Source organism: Nycticebus coucang, chromosome 10 (genome assembly GCF_027406575.1).
Source record: "Nycticebus coucang isolate mNycCou1 chromosome 10, mNycCou1.pri, whole genome shotgun sequence".
NCBI lineage: Eukaryota > Metazoa > Chordata > Mammalia > Primates > Lorisidae > Nycticebus > Nycticebus coucang.
Window position 1 is genome coordinate 103,579,343 of NC_069789.1, and position 24,923 is coordinate 103,604,265.

The 24,923-nt window shown below is 42.0% G+C and overlaps 1 protein-coding gene across 3 annotated transcripts in view; it reads right to left on the bottom strand.

The window, feature by feature from the left end:
• The window catches only part of LOC128596736 (T-lymphocyte surface antigen Ly-9-like), a 75,663-nt gene that overhangs the window by 49,934 nt on the left and 806 nt on the right, over positions 1–24,923 (bottom strand). The gene's annotated exons all lie outside the window — the stretch shown is intronic.

The window sequence follows — 24,923 nt, forward strand, 5'->3', positions numbered from 1 at the left end:
AAATTTGGCAATTTCCTTATTAATCTCATCTCTGACCCAGCTATCATTCAGCATAAGGTTATTTAACTTCCATGTTTTTGTATGAGTATGCAGATCCCTGTTGTTACTGAGTTGAACTTTTATTCCATGATGGTCCGAGAAAAAAGATGCATGGAATAATTTCTATTCCTTTAAATTTACTGAGGTTAGACTTGTGAACTAAGATGTGATCGATTTTGGAGTACATTCCATGGGCTTATGAGAAGCATGTGTATTCAGTTTTGTTGAGATGAAATGTTCTGTAGATGTCTGCTAAATCCAAATGTTGGATAGTTAGGTTTAAATCTAAAATTTCTTTCCTCAGCTTCTTATTGGAAGATCTATCCAACACTGTCAAAGGAGTGCTAAAATCTATGACTGTTATGTAGCTGGAGGAATTCAAGTTGCTCATGTCTGTTAGAGTTTCTCTTATAAATTGAGGTGCATTCTGGTTGGGTGCATAAATACTAATAATTGAAATCTCATCCTATTGAGTTTTATCCTTAACAAATATGAAGTGACCATTCTTATCCTTCCTTACTTTTAATTGGTTTAAAGCCTATTGTATCTGCAAATAAAATTGCAACACCTGCTTTTTTCTGATTACCATTTGCCTGAAATATGGACGAACATCCTTTCACCCTGAGTGTGTATTTATCTTTTAAGGTAAGATTTGATTCTTGTATGCAGCAAATATCTGGCCTGAGTTTTTGTATCCAGTCAGCCAACCTGTTCCTCTTTAGAGGACAGTTTAAGCCATTGATATTAATGGAGAATATAGATAAGTCTCGTAAAATTTTGGGTATTGAGTTTTTCAAAAGTCCAGTGGATATTTTTAATCCTTTTCCCACTGTGGAAGTTGGAGTTTGATCAAAAGTTTCTGAGTGAGTTTACCTTTATGGTAGAGGATTAGGCTGGTCATTATGGAGGATAGGTCTGAGAATATCCTGGAAAGCTGGTTTGGGTATGGCAAATTTCTTCAACATATGAATGTCATTAAAGTATTTAATTTCTCCATCACAAATGAAACTCAGTTTAGCTGGATACAGGATCCGGGGTTGAAAGTGATTTTGCTTCAGGAGATTAAAAGTAGATGACCACCCTCTTCTGGCTTGAAAAGTTTCAGCAGAGAGATCTGCAGTCATTTTAATATTCTTCCTTTTGTAGGTAATGGATTTCTTACATCTGGCTGCTTTCAGAATTTTCTCCTTCATATTAACTTTAGTGAAGTTAATTATGATATGCCTGGGGGATGTCTTATTTGGATTGAGTCGTGCTGGGGTTCTGAAACTGTCTACTATCTGAATTTCAGAATCTCTTGGCATGTCTGGAAAATTCTCTTTCATAATTTCATAGAGAAGGGCCTCTGTGCCTAGTGAGGCCACGTCATTGGTTTCAGGGATTCCAATGAGTTGGATATTAGCTTCTTCGAATTATCCCAGAGCTCTCTGAGAGAATGATCCATTTTTGCTCTCCATTTCTCTTCCTCTTTGAGAGTTCAGGAGCATTCAAAGGCTTTGTCTTCAATGTCAGAAATCCTTTCTTCTGCTTGCTCCACTCTGTTACTGAGGGATTCTACTGTATTTTTCAGATCTTTGAGGGCTGAAAATTCTTGCTTCAGTGCTTCAAAATCTTTGCTGGTTTTGTCTTTAAATTCATTGAATTCTTGAGATAACGTTTGAATTTCTCCTCGAATTTCTAATTCCAACTTTTGAATTGCTTCTCAAATTTCTAATTCCAAATTTTCCTCCATTCTATTAACCTTGTTTGCAATCCAAATTCTGAATTCCATTTCTGACATCTCAGCCATCTGTTTATGAATGGGATCTTCAGTTACATCTGCCATATCTTTCTTTGGGCGGGGGGTGGTGATCGACTCTGGTTATTCATCTTACCGGAGTTTTTCTGCTGATTCCACTCCATGATTATTTTACACCATTTGACTTTTCCCCTGGAGCTTTGCTGAGGACCCATACAGTGCTACAGCCTCAGAAACTGGGGACCTGTTTTGTGTGGTGGGGCTAAGTGGTTCTGTCTTGTTTTCAGCTGGTCTCTGTCCAACCCTAGTGAAATAATTACAGTGAGTTGAAGTCTCAGCTGTGGAGAAATACCAGCAATTGTGTCACCCCACCCCCCACGGGCAACAATTGGAAAAGGAAAATCAAACCTTCCTATAATCACACACCCAGGGCACCACTTGGATAGTCCTTGGGCGATTGGCTCAGTTCAAAAGGTCCAAATCTATTGTCTCAGTTAGCACCTATCTCAGGTGGAAGAGTCTAAAAGGTCTCTGGCAACTAGATTGCAGAGGTTTGCTGACAACTCAAATATGACTTGCTCCAGTGCTCTGTGAGGTCAGGAGGACCCACTCAGCAAATAGATTAGTCTGGTAAGGTTTATGCTCCTCTGTCACACCCCACCTTGCACCTCTGTCACACCCAGTCACTGATAACCCCACAGGGCTGTGACCCAGTTGCCAGCAATAACCAGATACTCCAGGGGTTTGCACCTCCCTGAATCACAAGGAAATCTATGTCTCCTCAGCCAGGCTGCTGCTCTCTGACTCTATCCGGCAGGGGGAGGTGAGGCCTGACAATCTCAGGGGCTTGATGGAGGCTGGGGGGTGTTCACTCAGTTCCAGCCCCACCCCTGATTGATGTTACTGACCGAACAGAACAAATTTGTGGAATTTGTTTCTGTCCCAGCTAAATTCCCCTGCAGAAGAGAAGCTATTTTGACTTCACAGAACCTGCGCCTCAGGCCCTGTCTTTGTGGCTGCATGTATTTGCAGCATGGTTAGCTGTCAGTTCTAGCCTCCTGCCCTCCTTTGTGTAGGCTGATGATCCCCTGGGGTCTGGGTGCATCTTAGGCTCAGTAAAGCAGTCCTCTGGGTCAGCCCCACCCTGGGAGTCAGCCAGCACTGCGGTGCATTTTCTAGTCCCCGCTCTCCACCCAGGCCGGTACCGCCTCAGGCAAACTCTTTACTCACAGGACCTGCATTTCCATCCCAGATCTGTTCTGCTGGTGGTTGCCACCTGAGATGTCCAGCCTCCTCTGGTTGCCCAGAAAGACAGGGGGTGTGACTCCAGAATATCCAGGGGTAGCCCTATTGTTGCCAAAAATGGCTGCTGCTCTGCACCTCGGGGCACCACCACTCTGGCATGGTTCCCTCTCAGCTGACCATCCTCTACTCACTCCTGTGCTGCAGAATCAGCATTAACCAGCTGCAGTCCAGGCCCTGTCCACACCCCTCAAGAAATCACCCAAGAATCTGGACTCCTGGGGGACAGGCCTCCAGACCTCTGAGTGAGAGTGGAGGGAAGTGCTGGGAGCTTGGAATTACAGGTAGAAAATATATACAGTTTCTCACAGTTTTATGCCTGGCAGGAGAGCACCATGGCACCCTAGTAGGGGAAGTAGGTACAGTTTTTAGAGGGTCTCTCCTGTGGAGTATAATGTGAGGACTCTTAAACTCTGCTCCTTTGTTTATGGGGAACTCCAAGCCATTCTCATGGGGGAGGGGACCCCCGTCCACTTGGTGATGGATTTTGTACCTTTTGTTTGTATCCTTGGGGTTTCAACTCACCTCAGCAGGGTTGATGTGCATTCTTCAACCTTCTCTCTTGGCGCAGCTCTAATCTGCCAGGTCACTTGCTAAATTTCTGTCCTCTAACTCTCCTTCTGGATGGGAACCTCTGTGGAAAGCTGGCTTCAGTCAGCCATCTTGTCTCCTCCCCTCCATCTGTATATCTTCTTTGGGAAAATGCCTATTCAGGGCCTTTGCCCATTTTTAAATTATTTATTTTGTTTGTTCTTATTAAATTATATGAATTTCATATTTTTTGTATATTAACTACTTATCAAATGGTTTGCAAATATTTTCTCAAAATCCGTAGGTAGTCTGTTCACTTTGTTTATAATGTCCTTTGCTGTGCTTAGTAACATAGAAACTTTGTAACTTAATATAATCCCAATTATTCATTTTTGTTTTGGATGACTATGCTTTTGATGTCATATCCAAAATACCATTGCCAAAACCCATGTCAAAGAGCTTTTTCCCTGTTTTCTTTTACTTTTATGGTTTCATGTACTACATTTATTTCCATAATGAACTTCGAGTTAGTTTTTGTATGAATATAATTTCATAATTTTGCACATAGATATCACATTTTCTAAGGACCATTTGTTGAAGAGACTATCCTTTCCCCCATTGTGTATTTTTGGTGCTTTTTTCAAAGATCAGATGAACTTATGGACACGTGTTTATTTCTGGGGTTGGTATAAGCCAAATGTTTCAATTACTAAAGTTTTGTTATACAGTTCTGACTACTAGAGTTTTGATAACTAGAGTTTGTCATTACTAGAGTTTTGTCACATATAGTTTGAAACAAGGAAGTCTGATGCCTCTAGCTTCTTCTTGCTCAAAATTGCTTTGGCTATTTAGAGTCTTTGTAATTCCATATAAATGTTGAGTTTTTTCAATTTCTGTGAAAAATGCCATTGAAATTTCCATAGGAATTTCTTGAATCTGTAGATGGCTTTGGATAATATGGACATTTTAATAATATTAATTAGTTCTCTAGTGAATTGATCAATAATTATCTTGACATTTATTTTCGTCATCTTCCATGTTTCACCAATATTTTATAGTTTTCAGTAAACAGATCTTTGGCCTCCTTGGTTAAATTTATTCCTACATATTTTATTCTTTTGGTACTATTGTAAATAGAATCTTTTCCTAATTGGGGGAGAGTGTAGTTCATTGTTAGTGTATAGTAATGCCACTGATTTTTGTATGTCAAAATAATATCCTGCAACTCTACTGAATTTGTTTCTTACTTCCCAGAGTTTTCTGGTTCAATCTTCAGGGTTTCCTATGTATAAGAACATATTATCTGGAAGCAGGGATAATTTTACTTCTTCCTCTTTTATTTAAATACTTTTTGCTAACTTTTCTTTTATTATTGTTAAATCATAGCTGTGTACATCAGTGCAATTGCCTGTACCCATTCTAAGATGCACCATAGATGTGGCCCCACCCATTACCCTCCCTCCACCAAAACCTCCCCCCTCCCTTCCCGTTCCTTGGCCCTTTCCCCATAGTCTTGTGCTATAGTTGGGTTATAGTCTTCATGTGAAAGCTATAATTTAGCTTCATAGTAGGGCTAAGTACATTGGATACTTTTTCTTCCATTCCTGAGATACTTTGCTAAGAAGAATATGTTCCAGCTCCATCCATGTAAACATGAAAGAGGTAAACTCTCCATCTTTCTTTAAGGCTGCATAGTATTCCATGGTATACATGTACCACAATTTGCTAGTCCATTCGTGGGTCAATGGGCACTTGGGCTTCTTCCTGACTTAGCAATTATGAATTGGGCTGCAATAAACAGTCTGGTACAGGTGTCTTTGTTATATTGTGACTTTTGGTCTTCTGGGTATAAACCTAGTAAAGGAATTATGGGATCGAATGGCAGGTCTATTTTTAGGTCTCTAAGTATTCTCCAAACATCCTTCCAGAAGGAACGTATTAGTGGCCATTCCCACCAGCAGTGTAGAAGTGTGCCCTTTCCTCCACATCCACACCAACATTTCTGGTTTGGGGATTTTGTTATGTGGGCTACTCTTACTGGGGTTAGGTGATATCTCAGAGTAGTTTTGATTTGCATTTCTCTGATGATTAAGGATGATGAGCTTTTTTTCATGTGTTTGTAGATTTTGCGTCGGTCTTCTTTAGAGAACTTTCTCTTATAGTCCCTTCCCACCCTGAGATGGGGTCACGTGTTCTTTCCTTGTTAATACGTTTGAGTTCTCTGTGGATTCTGGTTATTAGACCTTTATCAGAGGTATAACCTGCAAATATTTTCTCCCATTCTGAGGGCTGTCTGCTTGCTTTACTCACTATGTTCTTGGCTGTGCAGAAGCTTTTCAGTTTCATCAGGTCCCAGTAGTGTATTTTTGATACTGCTTCAAATGCCTAGGGAGTCCTAATCATAAAATATTCACCCAGGCCAATTCCTTCAAGAGTTTTCCCTGCACTTTCTTCAAGTATTTTTATAGTTTCATGTCTTAAGTTTAAATCTTTTATCCAGTGAGAGTCTATCTTAGTTAATGGTGAAAGGTGTGGGTCGAGTTTCAATCTTCTATAGGTTGCCAGCCAGTTTACCTAGCACCATTTGTTAAATAGGGAATCTTTTCCCCACTGAATGTTTTAAATTGGCTTGTCAAAGATCAAATAACGGTAAGAAGCTGGATCCATCTCTTGGTTCTCTATTCTGTTCCAGACATCTACTTCTCTGCTTTTGTGCCAGTAACATGCTGTTTTGATCACTATGGATTTACAGTACAGTCTCAGGTCTGGTAGCGTGATTCCTCCTGCTTTGTTTTTATTGCTGAGTAATGTTTTGGCTATTCGAGGTTTTTTCTGATTCCATATAAAACGAAGTATTATTTTTTCAAGATCTTTAAAGTATGACAATGGAGCTTTAATAGGAATTGCATAAAAATTATATATTGTTTGGGCAGTATGGACATTTTAACAATGTTGATTCTTCCCAGCCATGAGCATGGTATGTTTTTCCATCTGTTAACATCTTCAGCTATTTCTTTTCTTAGAGTTTCATATTTCTCTTTGTAGAGATCTTTCACAAAGGAGTGCTCCTCTGTCACACCCCACCTTGCACCTCTGTCACACCCAGTCACTGATAACCCCGCAGGGCTGTGACCCAGTTGCCAGCAATAACCAGATACTCCAGGGGTTTGCACCTCCCTGAATCACAAGGAAATCTATGTCTCCTCAGCCAGGCTGCTGCTCTCTGACTCTATCCGGCAGGGGGAGGTGAGGCCTGACAATCTCAGGGGCTTGATGGAGGCTGGGGGGTGTTCACTCAGTTCCAGCCCCACCCCTGATTGATGTTACTGACCGAACAGAACAAATTTGTGGAATTTGTTTCTGTCCCAGCTAAATTCCCCTGCAGAAGAGAAGCTATTTTGACTTCACAGAAATTCACAGAGCCTCTCTTTCACAAAGAGATCTTTCACATCCTTTGTTAGGTATACTCCCAAATATTTCATCTTCTTTGGCACTACTGTGAAAGGAATAGAGTCCTTGACTGTTTGGCTTGGTTATTGTTGGTATATATAATGGCTACAGGTTTATGGGTGTTGATTTTGTAGCCTGAGACATTGCTGTATTCCTTGATCACTTCTAAAAGTTTTGTAGTAGGATCCCTAGTGTTTTCCAGATATACAGTCTTATCATATGCGAAGAGTGAAAGTTTGATCTCTTCTGACCCTATGTGATACCCTTGATCGCCTTTTCTTCCCTAATTGCAATGGCTAAAACTTCCATTACAATGTTAAAGTGCAATGGAGACAATGGGCAACCTTGCCTGGTTCCTGATCTAAGTGGAAATGACTTCAATTTAACTCCATTCAATGCGATATTGGCTGTGGGTTTGCAGTAGATGGCCTCTATTAGTTTAAGAAATGTCCCTTCTATACCAATTTTCTTTTTTTTTTTTCTTTTTTTCTTTTTTTTTTTATTGTTGGGGATTCATTGAGGGTACAATAAGCCAGTTACACTGATTGCAATTGCTAGGTAAAGTCCCTCTTGCAATCATGTCCTGCCCCCATAAAGTGTGACACACACTAAGGCCCCACCCCCCTCCCTCCATCCCTCTTTCTGCTTCCCCCCCCCATAACCTTAATTGTCATTAATTGTCCTCATATCAAGATTGAGTACATAGGATTCATGCTTCTCCATTCTTGTGATGCTTTACTAAGAATAATGTCTTCCACTTCCATCCAGGTTAATACGAAGGATGTAAAGTCTCCATTTTTTTTAATGGCTGAATAGTATTCCATGGTATACATATACCACAGCTTGTTAATCCATTCCTGGGTTGGTGGGCATTTAGGCTGTTTCCACATTTTGGCGATTGTAAATTGAGCTGCAATAAACAGTCTAGTACAAGTGTCCTTATGATAAAAGGATTTTTTTCCTTCTGGGTAGATGCCCAGTAATGGGATTGCAGGATCGAATGGGAGGTCTAGGTTGAGTGCTTTGAGGTTTCTCCATACTTCCTTCCGGAAAGGTTGTACTAGTTTGCAGTCCCACCAGCAGTGTAAAAGTGTTCCCTTCTCTCCACATCCACGCCAGCATCTGCAGTTTTGAGATTTTGTGATGTGGGCCATTCTCTCTGGGGTTAGATGATATCTCAGGGTTGTTTTGATTTGCATTTCTCTAATATATAGAGATGATGAACATTTTTTCATGTGTTTGTTAGCCATTCGTCTGTCGTCTTTAGAGAAAGTTCTATTCATGTCTCTTGCCCATTGATATAAGGGATTGTTGGCTTTTTTCATGTGGATTAATTTGAGTTCTCTATAGATCCTGGTTATCAAGCTTTTGTCTGATTGAAAATATGCAAATATCCTTTCCCATTGTGTGGGTTGTCTCTTTGCTTTGGTTATCGTCACCTTAGCTGTACAGAAGCTTTTCAGTTTAATGAAGTCCCATTTGTTTATTTTTGTTGTTGTTGCAATTGCCATGGCAGTCTTCTTCATGAAGTCTTCCCCCAGGCCAATATCTTCCAGTGTTTTTCCTATGCTTTCTTTGAGGATTTTTATTGTTTCGTGCCTTAAATTTAAGTCCTTTATCCATCTTGAATCAATTTTTGTGAGTGGGGAAAGGTGTGGGTCCAGTTTCAGTCTTTTACATGCAGACATCCAATTCTCCCAACACCATTTATTGAATAGGGAGTCTTTCCCCCCAGGTAAGTTCTTGTTTGGTTTATCGAAGATTAGGTGGTTGTAAGATGTTAGTTTCATTTCTTGGTGTTCAATTCGATTCCAAGTGTCTATGTCTCTGTTTTTGTGCCAGTACCATGCTGTCTTGACCACTATGGCTTTGTAGTACAGACTAAAATCTGGTATGCTGATGCCCCCAGCTTTATTTTTGTTACTAAGAACTGCCTTAGCTATACGGGGTTTTTTCCGGTTCCATACAAAACGCAGAATCATTTTTTCCAAATCTTGAAAGTACGATGTAGGTACTTTGATAGGAATGGCATTGAATAGGTAGATTGCTTTGGGAAGTATAGACATTTTAACAATGTTGATTCTTCCCATCCATGAGCATGGTATGTTCTTCCATTTGTTAATATCCTCTGCTATTTCCTTTCTGAGGAGTTCATAGTTTTCTTTATAGAGGTCCTTCACCTCCTTCGTTAGGTATATTCCTAGGTATTTCATTTTCTTTGAAACTATGGTGAAGGGAGTTGTGTCCTTAATTAGCTTCTCATCTTGACTATTATTGGTGTATACAAAGGCTACTGACTTGTGGACATTGATTTTATATCCTGAAACATTACTGTATTTTTTGATGACTTCTAGGAGTCTTGTGGTTGAGTCTTTGGGGTTCTCTAAGTATAAGATCATGTCGTCAGCAAAGAGGGAGAGTTTGACCTCCTCTGCTCCCATTTGGATTCCCTTTATTTCCTTGTCTTGCCTAATTGTATTGGCTAGAACTTCCAGCACTATGTTGAATAGTAAAGGTGACAGAGGACAACCTTGTCTGGTTCCAGTTCTAAGAGGAAAAGCTTTCAGTTTTACTCCATTCAGTAAAATATTGGCTGTGGGTTTGTCATAGATAGCTTCAATCAGTTTTAGAAATGTGCCACCTATGCCTATACTCTTCAGTGTTCTAATTAGAAAAGGATGCTGGATTTTATCAAATGCTTTTTCTGCATCTATTGAGAGGATCATGTGATCTTTATTTTTGCCTCTGTTAATATGGTGGATAACGTTTATGGACTTGCGTATGTTGAACCAGCCTTGCATCCCTGGGATGAAGCCTGCTTGATCATGATGAATGACTTTTTTGATGATAAGCTGTAATCTATTGGCTAGGATTTTGTTGAGAATTTTTCCATCTATATTCATGAGTGAGATTGGTCTGAAATTCTCCTTTTTGTTTGGGTCTTTTCCTGGTTTTGGTATCAGGGTGATGTTTGCTTCATAGAATGTGTTGGGGAAGATTCCTTCTTCCTCAATTTTTTGGAATAATTTCTGCAGTACAGGAATAAGCTCTTCCTTGAAGGTTTGATAGAATTCTGGAGTGAAGCCATCTGGATCAGGGCATTTTTTAGTTGGAAGCTTTTTTATTGTTTCTTTGATCTCAGTGCTTGAAATTGGTCTGTTCAGGAGGTCTATTTCTTCCTGGCCAAGTCTAGGGAGAGGGTGTGATTCCAAATATTGATCCATTTCCTTCACATTGTCAAATTTCTGGGCATACAGTTTCTGGTAGTATTCAGAGATGATCTCTTCTATCTCTGTGGGATCAGTTGTTATTTCCCCTTTATCATTTCTGATTGAGGTTACTAGAGATTTTACTTTTCTATTTCTAGTTAGTCTGGCCAATGATTTATCTATTTTATTTATTTTTTCAAAAAACCAACTCCTTGTTTCATTAATTTTCTGAATGATTCTTTTGTTTTCAATTTCATTGATCTCTGATTTGATTTTGGAGATTTCTTTTCTTCTACTGAGTTTAGGCTTAGATTGTTCTTCTTTTTCCAATTCCATAAGGTCTCTTGTGAGATTGTTGATGTGCTCTCTGTCTGTTTTTCGAATGTAGGCATCTAAAGCGATGAATTTTCCTCTCAAAACTGCTTTTGCAGTATCCCACAGGTTTTGGTAGCTTGTGTCTTCATTGTTGTTATGCTTAAGGAAGTTAGTGATTTCCTGTTTGATTTCTTCCTGCACCCATCTGTTATTCAACAGAAGATTGTTTAATTTCCATGCCTTTGTATGGGGTCGAGCATTTTTGTTAGAGTTGAGTTCCACCTTTAGTGCCTTATGGTCTGAAAAGATACAAGGTAAAATTTCAATTCTTTTGATTCTGTTGATATTTGTTTTGTGTCCCAGGATATGATCAATTTTGGAGAATGTTCCATGGGGTGATGAGAAGAATGTATATTCTTTATCTTTGGGGTGGAGTGTTCTATATGCGTCTATCAAGCATAATTGTTCTAGGGTCTCATTTAAATCTCTTATATCTTTGTTTAATTTCTGTTTAGAGGATCTGTCCAGCTCTGTAAGAGGTGTGTTAAAGTCCCCTGTTATGATGGTATTATCAGATATCATATTGCTCAGACTGAGTAAGGTCTGTTTCAAGAATCTGGGAGCATTTAAATTGGGTGCATAGATATTTAGAATTGAAATGTCTTCTTGTTGTAGTTTTCCCTTGACCAATATAAAGTGACCATCTTTGTCTTTTTTGACTTTAGTTGCTTTAAATCCACATGTATCTGAAAATAAGATTGCAACTCCTCTTTTCTTCTGAATTCCATTTGCCTGAAAAATTGTCTTCCAACCCTTGACTCGGAGCTTTAATTTGTCTTTTGAAACCAGGTGTGTTTCTTGCAGACAGCAAATGGATGGCTTGTGTTTTTTAATCCAGTCAGCCAATCTATGTCTCTTCAGTGGGGAATTCAAGCCATTAACATTTATGGAGATAATTGATAAGTGTGGTAGTATTCTATTCGTCTTATTTGGTGAGAGTCCATTGCTTAGTTTTATCTTTTGCATCAGCGTGGAGGTTAGGTTCTGTCCTTTGATTTCTGAGTTCTTACTTTGCTGCTGATCCATTGTGGTGGTCAGTGTGCAGAACAGGTTGAAGTATTCCCTGTAGAGCTGGTCTTGTTGTGGTGAATTTCCTCAATGTTTGTATATCCGTAAATGATTTGATTTCTCCATCAATTTTGAAGCTTAACTTAGCAGGGTACAGAATTCTGGGCTGAAAATTGTTCTGTTTAAGTAGATTAAAGGTAGATGACCATTGTCTTCTTGCTTGGAAAGTTTCATTAGAGAAGTCTGAGGTCACTCTGATGGATTTGCCCCTGTAGGTCAACTGGCGCTTACTCCTGGCAGCTTGCAGAATCTTTTCTTTTGTCTTGACTTTGGACAGGTTCATGACAATGTGTCTTGGAGAAGCTCGGTTAGAGTTGAGGCGACCTGGGGTCCGATAGCCCTCTGAAAGCAGTGTGTCAGAATCTTTGGTGATGTTTGGGAAATTTTCTTTTATAATATTCTCTAGTATGGCTTCCATTCCTCTGGGGCATTCTTCTTCCCCTTCTGGAATTCCTATAACTCGTATGTTGGAACGTTTCATAAAGTCCCATAATTCTGACAGTGAACGTTCTGCTTTCTCTCTCTTCTTTTCTGCCTCTTTTACTATCTGAGTTATCTCAAAAACTTTGTCTTCTACCTCTGAAATTCTTTCTTCTGCATGGTCTAACCTGTTGCTGATACTTTCCATTGCATCTTTAAGTTCCCTGATTGACTGTTTCATTTCCTTCAGCTCTGCTATATCCTTTTTATATTCTTCATATCGTTCATCTCTGATTTGATTCTGTTTTTGGATTTCCTTTTGGTTATTTTCCACTTTATTAGCAGTTTCCTTCATTGTTTCCATCATTTCTTTCATTGTTTTCAACATGTGTATTCTAAATTCCCTTTCTGTCATTCCTAACATTTCTGTATAGGTGGAATCCTCTGCAGTAGCTACCTCATGGTCCCTTGGCGGGGTTGTTCTGGACTGGTTCTTCATGTTGCCTGGAGTTTTCTGCTGATTCTTCCTCATGAGTGATTTCTTTTATCTGTTTCCTTGCCCTAATTTTCCTTTCACTTCCTCTTGCTCTTTAAGTTCTTGTGCCTGTGGACTAAGGGTTACAGGACCAGAAAGGTGAGAAGGTTGAAGAGCAAAAAAGGGATGAAAGAAAGGATGACCGAGTGATAAGAAAAAAAAGAAAGATAGAGAAAGGAGAGGGGGTAGGGATAAGGAATATTGACAAAAAGAAGAGAGGCACAGAAAGAGGGAGACAGGGCAATATAGGTGTACAGTAGGGTACTTTGACACAACCTTAAAAAACCCCACCTTCTGGGGGTTGGGTGCCCAGTTGGGTGGTTCCCTTGAGGTCAGCAGCTCTTTGCTAACCTGGTCAGACACAGTACCCCACCTCCACCAAGTAGAGAGGAAAGACAAAAATGCTATAAATCAAACCAAAACAAGCAAACAGAAAACTTTATGGCGATAAAATTGGGTGAAAAACCAAGTGATAGCGGTAGAAACACTAGCAAAAATGAAGTTGTAGTTATTAAAAAAGGCAGCAATGGGAAATTATAATTAAACTAGAAAAATTGAGAAAGAAAAAGGGATCTGTATGGAAAAGATTGAAATTAAGAAACAAAAGAACATCAACAACGTCAAAATAAACAAACAAAAAAACCCAACCAAACAAAAAAAAAAGAAAAAAAAATACACAACCAAAAACAAAGCAGTTTGTATATGTTGTTGAATATTGTCTGGGCAACACGTGGTCTTTTGGGGTATGAGATGTTAGTCACAGTTCTGATACGACTGGAGGCTGCTGATTTCTCAAACCCCAGCAGGTAGACACCCTAAATCTCTCTTCAGCCCACTTAAAAGGCACTTTGAACTTGTAAACTTGCTGAGCAGAAGCTTTCCCAGCTTTCTCGCTGGAATCACTGCTGAAGTGGCTATCCACTTACTCAGTGTGCCAAAATCGGTCTCACTCTGCCCCTGAGGGTTAGGGCTGCAAGGCGGCTCAGACCCCACCCTTAGGCTACTTGGTTGCTGGGTTACCAGCTCCCACCCGTTTCTAGCTCTGCTACCCTGAGGGCGGAGCTTGCCGGGGCAGATCACTGACAATGGATCCGTGTGACCCACCGCCAAACACTATTAGCTCCGTCTGGCTCAGCGGCTCAGACTGGGGCCCTAGACAACAGCCAAAGTTCTCCGCATTCCCACTCAGGCCTTCACCAAGGCAGTTCAACTCAGTGCCAAGTCCAAGGACATCAAAAGAGTTCACAGTAAGGCCTTTCTGGTTTGCAGTCTCGCTGCTACTGAACTTACAGTTGTGGGCGGGTTTAGACGGGTTGAACACACGCGACCACTTGCCGGTTTTCCACTGTTTTAGTCCTCCTCTTGGGGTCCAGAAGTCTCTCGCTGACTCCCTGTATCCTCATAGGAGTGATGATAGGCAGTTCCCACCAGCCAGAGATGCCTGGAGTCCTATCTCCCCAGACTCACGGTGCCCAGATGAAGGAAGCTGTTACTCGGCTGCCATCTTCGAATATAAATCTATACCAATTTTCTTAAGTGCTCTGATCATGAAGGCACGCTGGATATTTGAAGCTTTTTCTGCATCAATTGAAAGAATCATATGGTCTTTATTGTTAAGTTTGTTTACGTGTTGAGTTACATTTATAGATTTACGTATATTGAACCAGCCTTGAGACCCTGGGATAAATCCCACTTGGTCATGGTGTATAATTTTTTTGATGTGTTGTTGGATTCTGTTTGTTAGGATCTTATTGAGTATTTTAGCATCTATATTCATTAGTGATATTGGTCTATAATTTTCTTTTCTTGTTGGGTCTTTCCCTGGTTTGGGGATCAAGGTGATGTTTGCTTCGTAGAATGTGCTGGATAATATTCTTTCTTTTTCTATAGTTTGGAAGAGGTTTAGTAGTATAGGTACTAGTTTTTCTTTAAATGTTTGGTAGAATTCTGACATAAAGCCATCTGGTCCTGGGCTTTTCTTTTTAGGGAGATTTTGTATAGTTGATGCTATTTCAGAACTTGATATAGGCCTGTTCAACATTTCCACTTCATTCTGGCTAAGTCTTGGTAGGTGGCGTGCTTCCAGGTATTGGTCGATTTCTTTCAGATTTTCATATTTGTGAGAGTAGAGTTTCTTGTAGTATTTGTTAAGGATTTTTTGAATTTCTGAGGGGTCTGTTGTTATTTCATCATTACCATTTCTGATTGATGAAATTAGAGATTTTACTCTTTTTTTCCTGATTAGGTTGGCCAAAGGTTTATCTATTTTATTGATCTTTTCAAAAAACCAGCTTTTAGATTTATTGATCTGTTGTATAATTCTTTTGTTTTCAATTTCATTTAATTCTGCTATGATTTTGGTTATTTCTTTTCTTCTGCTGCGTTTGGGGTTGAAGTGTTCTTCTTTCTCCAGTTGCTTGAGATGTTCCATTAAGTTATTGACTTCCTCTCTTTCCGTTTTCTTGAGGAAGCCTTGCAGTGCTATAAATTTCCCTCTTAGGACTGCCTTTGCAGTATTCCAGAGGTTCTGGTAGCTTGTGTCTTGATTGTTGTTTTGTTCCAAAAATATGGTGATTTCCTTCTTAATCTCATCTATAACCCATGTGTCCTTCAGCATAAGGTTGTTTAGCTTCCATGTTTTTGTATAGGTATGCAGGTTCCTGTTGTTATTTAGTTCAACTTTTATTCCATGATGGTCTCAGAAGATGCAAGGAATAATTTCTATTTTTTTAAATTTGCTGAGGTTAGATTTGTGGCCTAGGATTTGGTTGATTTTGGAGTATGTTCCATGGAATGATGAGAAGAATGTGTATTCAGTTTTTTTGGATGAAATGTTCTGTAGATGTCTGTTAAGTCCAGATGTTGAATGGTTGAGTTTAAATCTAAAATTTCTTTGCTTAGCTTCTTTTTGGAGGATCTATCCAGCACTGCTAAAGGGGTGTTAAAATCTCCAACTACTATGGAAGTGGAGGAAATCGAGTTTGCTCATGTCTGGTTAGAGTTTCTCTTATAAATTGAGGTGCATTGTGGTTGGGTGCATAAATATTAATAATTGAGATCTCATCATATTGAGTATTACCTTTAACAAATATGAAGTGTCCATCCTTATCCTTCCTTATTTTGGTTGGTTTAAAGCCTATTGCATCTGCAAACAGGATTGCAACGCCTGCTTTTTTCTGCTTTCCATTTGCCTGGAATATAGATGACCATCCCTTCACCTTGAGTCTATATCTGTCTTTTAATGTAAGATGCGATTCTTGGATGCAGCAGATATCTGGCTTGAGGTTTTGTATCCAGTCCACCAACCTATGCCTCTTTAGAGGACAATTTAAACCATTCACATTAATTGAGAGTATTGATAAGCCTTTCAAGAGACCAGCGGACATTTTTAATCCTTTTGCAACTGTGGAAGTTGGAATTTGATCAGAAATTTTTTGGGTGGGCTTACTTTTGTGGTGGAGAATTACACTGGTCTTTATGGAGGATAGGTCTAAGAATGTCCTGGAGAGCTGGTTTAGTTGTGACAAATTTCTTCAATATGTGAATGTTGTTGAAGTATTTAATTTCTCCATCATAAATGAAGCTCAGTTTAGCTGGGTACAGGATCCTGGGTTGAAAGTTATTTTGTTTTAGGAGATTAAAAGTCGATGACCATCCTCTTCTAGCTTGAAAGGTTTCAGCAGAGAGATCTGCAGTTATTCTGATATTCTTCCCCTTGTAGGGAATGGTTTTCTTTCATCTGGCAGCTTTCAGAATTTTCTCCTTCATATTAACTTTAGTGAAATTGATTATGATGTGTCTGGGGGATGTCTTATTTGGGTTGAGTCGTGCTGGAGTTCTGAAACTGTCTGCTATCTGAATTTCGGAATCTCTTGGCATGTCTGGAAAGTTCTCCTTCATAATCTCATGGAGAAGAGACTCTGTGCCTTGTGAAGCCACTTCATCACTTTCAGGGATCCCTATAAGACAAATATTAGTTTTCTTCAAATTATCAGAGAGCTCTCTGAGAGAGTGGTCTGTTTTTGCTCTCCATTTCTCTTCTTTGAGGGTTTGGGAGCATTCGAAAGCTTTGTCTTCAATGTCAGAAATCCTTTCTTCTGTTTGCTCCATTCTGTTACTGAAGGATTCTACTGTGTTTCTCAGATCTTTGAGGGATGCAACTTCTTGTCTCAATGTGTCAAAATCTTTGGTCATTTGGTCTTTGAATCCACTGAAGTCTTGAGATTACTTTTGGAATTCTAATTAGATCTTATTTGCTATCCAGATCCTGAATTCAATTTCTGACATCTCAGCTATTTGTTTGTGCATGGGGTCTTGTGCTGTTTCTGCCCCATTGATCCATGGGGGAGTTGATCTACTCTGATTGTTCATATTGCCAGAGTTTTCTGTTGATTTTGCCTCATGATTGTTTTTCACCATTGCCTCTGGCCGTCCTCAGAGTTGGGGAGGTGTCTCTCCAAGATTAAACCCCAGCAGGATCACTCTATTGTTGCTGGATCTTTGTATGGAGTGACCCTGTGTAGTTCCTCTGGGGCTGCTCTAACTAGGATGTTCTGGTTGTGGAAGCAGCTCCGGTTTGTCACACACCCAGATCCAGCAACAGGGCTGGGGTGGTGCGCACAGTTCTGGGAGTGCCAGGCACCCAGTGACTTTGGCACAGAGAGCCCAAGGCTCCAGTAGTCTCTGGCAAGGAGAAGAGCTCTGTGCAGAGGCAGGGAGGGCTCCAAATGGCACACAGCTACCAGAGTCCCTGTCCAGATGAATGGGCTAGTGTGGAAGCTGGGAGGATACAGGAGGGAGGACGCAGGGTTACGTGGCTCCCGCAGTTCCTGGTCAGGGAATGTGGAGGCCCAGTGGGTGTGGGTCACCAGTCAGGGGTTGCTGCACAGCTCTTATGGAGGTCTGGGCGGCACCAAGCCCAGGAGTTTGAGGTTGCTATGAGCTGTGACATCACGGCACTCTACCCAGGGCAACAGCCCAAGGCTCCAGTGTGCCAAAACTGTCTCACTCTGCCCCTAAGGATTAAGGCTGTAAGGCAGCTCAGTCAGTAGGTTACTTTGACCTGCCCAATCCTTGCTCTGAGACCCTGAGGGCGGAGCTTGCCAGGGCAGTTCTTTCACAATGGCTTCCTGTGCACAGCTCAGTGGCTCAATCTGGGGCTCCAGACAATGCCCAAAGTTCTCCACACTCCTGCTCAAGCTCTCCCCAAAGCAGTTCAACTGAGTGCCAACTCCAAGAACACCGAAACAGTTCACAGGTAAGGCCTTTCCAGTTTGCAGTCTCACTGCTGCTTGTACTTATGGTTGCCAGCGTGATTAGGTCGATTGAACACATGCAACCACTTGCCAGTTTTCCACTGTTTTTGTCCTCCTCTTGGGGTCCAAAAGTCCCTTGCTGGCTCCCTGTATCCTCAAAGGGATGATTATAGGCAGATCCCACTGGCCAGAGATGGAGTCTTGTCGCCCCAGACTCACTGTTCCCAGTTGCAGGGAAGCTGTTACTCGGCTGCCATCTTTCATCTAGTCCCTTTTTGCTAACTTTCATTGCCTAATTGTTTTGACTAGCATTTCCAGAATTACATTAAATGGAGAAGATGAAAGGAGGTGTCCTTGTCTTGTTTCTGATCTCCAAAAGAACACCTTTGACTTTTTATCATTGAATATGATGTTGGATGTGGGCCTGTCATATATGGTATTTATTTTGTTAAGGTACATTCCATATATACCTAATAGATCAAAACTATAGGGTTTGATCATGAAAGAATGTCATATGTTGACAAATGCTTTTTCTGCATCTATTTAGATAATCATATATGACTTTGGGGTTTTTTTCATTTTTAATGATACACAATAATTTTACATATTTATGTGGTACATGTGATATTCTGATACATACATACATTATATGTACACATACATATAATGCGCAGTGATCATATCAAGATAATTGGGAGATATTCCATCTCAAACATTTAACATTTCTGTTTGAACATTTTAAATATACTCTTATACCTATTTTGAAATATACATTAAATTATTATTGACTATAGTCATCCTGCTGTGTTATCAAACATTCTCAGACACTGGAACTTATTCCTTACATCACGCTGCATGTGTGTACCCTTCATCCAAGCTCTCCCCCTGCCTCTAGTAACCATCACTCTACTCTCTATCTCCATAAGATCAACATTTCTTTTTTTTATTTTTTTTTCTTGAGACAGAGTCTCACGCTGTTACCCTGGAAAGAGTGCTGTGGTGTCAGCCTAGCTCACAGCAATGTCAAATTCCTGGGTTCAAGTGATCCTCCTGCCTCAGCCTCTCACATATCTGGGACTATAGGCACCCACCCCAATGCAGGCTAATTTTTCTATTTTTAATAGAGACACGTTTTCACTCTTGCTCAGACTGGTCTCAAACTCCTAAGCTCAAGGGATCCTCCTGCCTTGGCCTCCCAGAGAGGATTATAGATAGGCATGAGCCATCACACCCAGCCAGGGATCAACCTTTCTTGCTCCCACTTGTATGAGTGGTTACATATATTTGCCTTTCTGTACCTGGTTTATTTGACCACACGTGATGACTTCCAGTTCTATGCATGTTGCTGCAAATGACAGTATTTCATTCTTTTAAAGTCTGAATAGTATTTCATCTTGCATATACATTTTCTTCATCCATTTATCCACTGATGAGCACCTACGTAGTTCTGTACTGTGGCTCTTGTAAATATTGCTTCTTAAACATGGGAGTGCAAATATCTCTTTGACTGATTTTCGTTCCTTTTCATAAATACCCAGTAGTGGGATTGCTGGATCATATGATAATTCTATTTTTAGTTTTATAAGAAACTAAATATTCCCACCAATGACATATAAGACTTCCCTTTTCTCTGCATCCTCTTCAGCAGTTCTCCTTTTTTGTCTTTCTTATAGCAATTCTCACTGGGGTCAGATCCATTGCTCCTCACATGCAAAGATTTTTTTCTATTCTCACAATCTAAGAGGGAGGAAAGAGTGAAACTTCAGCTCTTTCTAGCACTTACTGGTCAGGACACTGAAGCAGAGCTCCCTCAGCCAGCACACATGTTCTCAGCTTCCCCCCACCCACTCTGGAACAGGCTGCCCTGCCTCACCCCTCGCCCTGCCCCACACAGTGGACATGCCCCTCTTGTGTCCTCCACTACCCTCTTATCACACTCTACATGCCAGCTTCCTCTTTTGTGTTATATGGAACTTGGGGAGAAAGAAGATGCATTATTCTCTCCCAGGAAATGAAAGCAGAAGCTACTGTGGCGGGTTATCTGTCAATAAACCAGTTTTCAATTCGTGGGAAAAGTTAGAATATTTCAGGTGACTTAACTTGGCCTACTAAAAAGGCTTGGTAATTACCCCCTCCTTCACAGCAAGTTCTCTCTCCTTGTCCTGACTGCCACGTTTACCTGCCCTTCTTGCAAACACAACAGCCTGCTATTTGCTCAAATTTTTAATGCAAGTAAGACAAAACTGTCTCTTCCCTTATGTATCTTCCCTTCAATCTATCCAGATTAGCCTGTAGTTCCAAGTGCAGCAGTCAGAGATCAGAGGAAACTGGGCAAGGTTATCACCTGTCATCCCCACCCCTTGCAAAGGAGCGCACACGCGTGCGCACACACACACACACACTACAGACACACACAAATACACAAAACACAGACACACATGTGCGCGCATACACCCCAAGCCTCTAGCTGTGCTACTGTGTTTGAATTATAACTCAGGTCATCTCAACACGTGCAGATTACAAACTAACGGAGGATTCTAAGTACCTGAGAACATTGTTGTCTTCTAGATGGGTCAGAAGGCAGAGTTGTCTCTGTGAATTATGCAGTACATGATTTGAACTCACTTTCATCCCCAGAGTTCTAGAAGCTCTGCCTTGCTGGTAGGCAAGGAGTCTGCAGGAATCTTTCCAAGGACATTGAGCTACATTAATTACAGCAGGAAGTGATATTATTAACTAGTCTGCAATCTGTGGAAGAAATGCCCCCAACTTAATAAAGAAATGATTCACATTTTTGGCTCGGCTCCAATAGCACAGTGGTTACAGCATCAGCCACAAACACCGAGGCTGGTGGGTTGGAACCCAGACCGGGCCAGCTAAACAACAATGACAACTGCAACAACAACAAAAAAAAATAGCCAGGCACTGTGGTGGGCCCCTGTAGTCCCAGCTACTTGAGAGGCTGAGGCAAGAGAATTCCTTAAGCCCAAGAGTTAGAGGTTGCTGTGAACTGTGATGCCACAGCACTCTACCGAGGGCAACATAGTGAGACTCTGTCTCAAAAAAAAAAGAGAAAAAAGAAATGATTCACATTTTCAACTTACACCTAATAGTAAGAGGGATGGAGGAGGGACTAGAGGTGAGCACACAAGTCCACAACCATTGCTACAAATCCTAACTGGGCTCCAGCCACCAGAGCCCTGACATGCCCTCAAGGCACTTCTTGCAGACCAGGACTGATTAATTTCCCTCTCTGCAGACCCCTCAAGAACCACAAGGAACTCCCAAAGCCTCCAGCCCGAACTTTGTATCCTAGTGTCCATGCTCTTCACCAGTATATGGAGGGATGATCCATTTCTTCCCATTGGTTTTGTGTCCTGAAATTTAGCTAAACTTACTTATTAGTTCTGGAAGGTATTCTAAGACAAACTGTCATGTACAGATAATGATGAGATTTTCTCCACTTTCCAATCTGCATAATTTTTATATCTTTTTCTGGCCTTAATGTATTAGGTAGGCTATAAGGCACAATGTTGGATAGGAGTGGTGAATTGAGCACCTTTGTTGTTTCCAACATTAGAGAAAAAACGTTCAGTTTTTCACCATTAAGTATGATTTTAACTGAGGGTTTTTTAAACATACCCTTTACCATCAGTCTCCTTGATGTCTGCCTCCCCTACTAACATGGCTTCAGACCTTTAGCAGCCACATTGGGGGAGGGAGCTGGTCCTCTCCCAGCAGCATCTCACCCCCTCACCCACCCCCAGGCCTGGGCCTGCATCTGAGCAAGGCGGCCTTGGCCAACCGCAGCAACCATCCCCCATGTAGTGAGGTACAAACAGGCCTCTGCCTCCAGCCCACCCCATACTTGCAAAGGTTGCACGCCTGAGAAGCCTGGGCTGGACTTCCGGTAGGGCTGGGGACCCTCACATCTGTGACTGCAGGCCTTGAGCCCTGCCCTAGTGTGTGGGGAGGCCCGCATTACCTCTGGGGCTAGAAACACCCCTGGGGAGAGCAGGCTCATCCTATGTGGCTCCTGCACAGGGCTCCTGCCCCACCCCAGTGTGTCGGTGACACTCACACCCCAGCCACATCAATTAAGCCCTGAGACAGCCAGCTTTGGGACAAAACAAGCCCCAGCTAAGACAAGTACAGACAGCTGGTAAAACATTACTGCTGGGGATATCTGTGAAACTGTTTCTGGAGAGGTTTGTGTATGAATCAACAGACTGAGTAAAGAAGGTCTGTCCTCGCTAAAGAGCATCATCCTGTCCATGGAAGGCCTGAGTAGAACAAAAAGCCAGGGAAAGCTGATTTCACTCTCTCTTCTAGAGCCAGGATGTCTGTCTCTCCTGCCCTCAGACATCCACCCTGCAGATTCTCAGGCCCTTGACACTGGGACTTACACCAGAGGTCCCACAGGTTCCCAGGTGAGACACAGACTGCATTACCCCACCAGCCCCCCTGGGTCTCCAGCTTGCAGACAGTGGATCAGCCTCAGTAATCATGTGAACTTACTACTGCTACATTGTTAATCCTTCCTACCTATTCACATGCAGTTGGCCCTCCATAGCCCCAGGATTCCCATCAGTGAATTCAACCAACTGTGAATCAAAAATATTTGGAAAGATAAAAAAGTAATAAAACAATACAAATGTTTAAAACTCAGCTTAACAACTATTTGCATGGCATTCACAGTGTACTAGGTATTATAATTAATCTAGAAGTGACTGGACGTATGCTGAAGGATGGGCATGGGTCGTGTGCAACTACTACATGTGTGTCTTACTGAGTCTGTGTCTCTGGAAAACCCTGATAAGCCCATTCTACAAGCCTTCCTTTGTCCTAAGATTACCCCTCATAGGTCCTGTCTCCCCAGTCCTGAGCATCTCTCCTCTGTCCAGCAGGAAGGAAAGATCACGTCATCCAACAGAACCTTGAACCACCAGGCCCACACCACAGCCACTGCACCCTACTAGGAAGAGCATGAACTCCATAGTCCCCTTTGGCCCCAGAACGTGCCCACAAGCCATTGGGGCCCCTCCAGATGGGGCACAGAGGGGAGGGAGAGCCCAGCAGGGCTGTTCACTGGGAAAGCTACTCCCCATTTATGGGGCCAACCTTGTTCCTTATGGACCTCAGAAAGACACCAGGTCAGTCTCCAGCCTAGGAGTAAAACCCAGTCCTTGGAGTAAGACCTTTCCTACAGTCCCCCATCAAATGTCTGCCAATCATGTGCAGCTCACAGGGCTTCTGGGAAGCCAACACTGCCCCGCCCTGATGGAGGTGGGGGCTCCGGGTTCTCACAGCTGTCAGAGGGTTGTCTAAAAGACCCTGGGATGTCCTGAATGCTCAGGTACAAGACAAGTAGCTTTCAGCTGAACTGCAGGTCGCAGCCTGCACTGCTTTCCACTCAGAAAATATTTCCAGAGCACACCTGAGCCTAATTCAGGTTTGGTGGGAGAGGAGGGAATAGATGGGAGAGACAGTCAAAGACAGAAGCAAGGTCACTGTGACTGCGAGACCAAAGGGGCAGCAGTGTTACTACACATGGCAGAAAAAAAGCACAGACCTGCAGAACCCAGGGCTGCTAGAGCTCTGGATGCCCCTCCCCACTTAAGTCCCCACAGATGTCCCTAAGGTCTTTGGTGGTCCACCTGGTTGCTGACCACACAGGTGTACCTGGCAGTGGGCTGACTCAGGGGCAGGCTCACAGCCCGGGTCCAGGAGTTGAGGGCTGGCTCTGGTGTCCCTCCTTGCTCCAGCTCCCTGCTCTTCCAGATCACATTCAGATCTTCTGTGGTCCCTGAGGTCCTGCTTTCCACAGTGACATTGCACTCCAGAGTGACATTGCACAGTCTGGTGTGAGGGACGGTGACCCAGCCTGGATGTGGAGAGGGGACAGCTCTGGGGTAGGATGGGGACAAAAGAAAGAAGCATCGCATGTAGAGAACACCACTCACTGTTCTTTCTCCTCATTTTCTCACTGAAGCCATAGCAGGCACCCTCTAACAAAAGTGGGTGTGTTTTACAAGTAAAAGACAGTTGTTCTAAAGCCAAATACTGTGTTTATGACAAGAGGGGGACCCCCTGAGTTCCACTCTGTGTGGTTTTTCTAGATTGAACAACTCTTTAAAATCTTCCCCCCCAAATAAAAGTTGAACTCCACCTACCCAAGGCCCATTATTTCTAATAAATGGGGGTCTGTCCTGGAAGGGGAAGAAGTCTGGGACAAAAGGTCTTGTCCTGCTCCCGGGTCCATCCCCTCATGTCTAGATGAGATGAGTTCTGGGACTGCACAGCCCTTGTGGGCAGGGCTTTAGGCCAGGTCTGGGAGACCAGAGACAGCCCCACGCTGACCAAAGTAGACATATTTGTGGCAGAGGCAGTGAAACCAACAGGAGTATCATCTCCACGTGTGGTTAAAACACGCCCTGTGTTTGTGGCACAGACAGGAAGAGAAGCCAGATTTACAAGCCAGTCTTAGAAGTCACATGGGACCTAAAGCTGCAAAACCACTCTCCCATAACAAGATATTTCCCTAGGCAGAGAGAAACTTTAGAGAAAGAAAGACTTGGATAAACATGTGTCCTAAGAAATATTGTGTGAACATTCTCCTACATCTATCCAGGCTTCCAGAGCTGGATTTATGGAGTCCTGTGTGAGTGAGGGGCTGTGAATCTCAGCTCTGGTCTCCATCTCTGGGGCTGAAAGGAGAGGGGCTGGGGAGCATTCCATATTTGTGGACTCTGAAACATAGAAGGCAAAATAATAATGCAAAGATGTCCCTGATCTAGTCCTGGGAACCTGGGCACAGGCTGGGTTATGTGGAAGGAAGAATTAAGCTAACAAATAGAATTAAAACTACCAATCACCTTTAGCTAACCTTCAAAACATGAGATTATACTGAATTATCCAGATGTGCCCAATGTAACCACAAGGATCTTTAAAAGTGAATGAAGGGGGTGGCGCCTATGGCTCAAAGGAGTAGGGCACCAGCC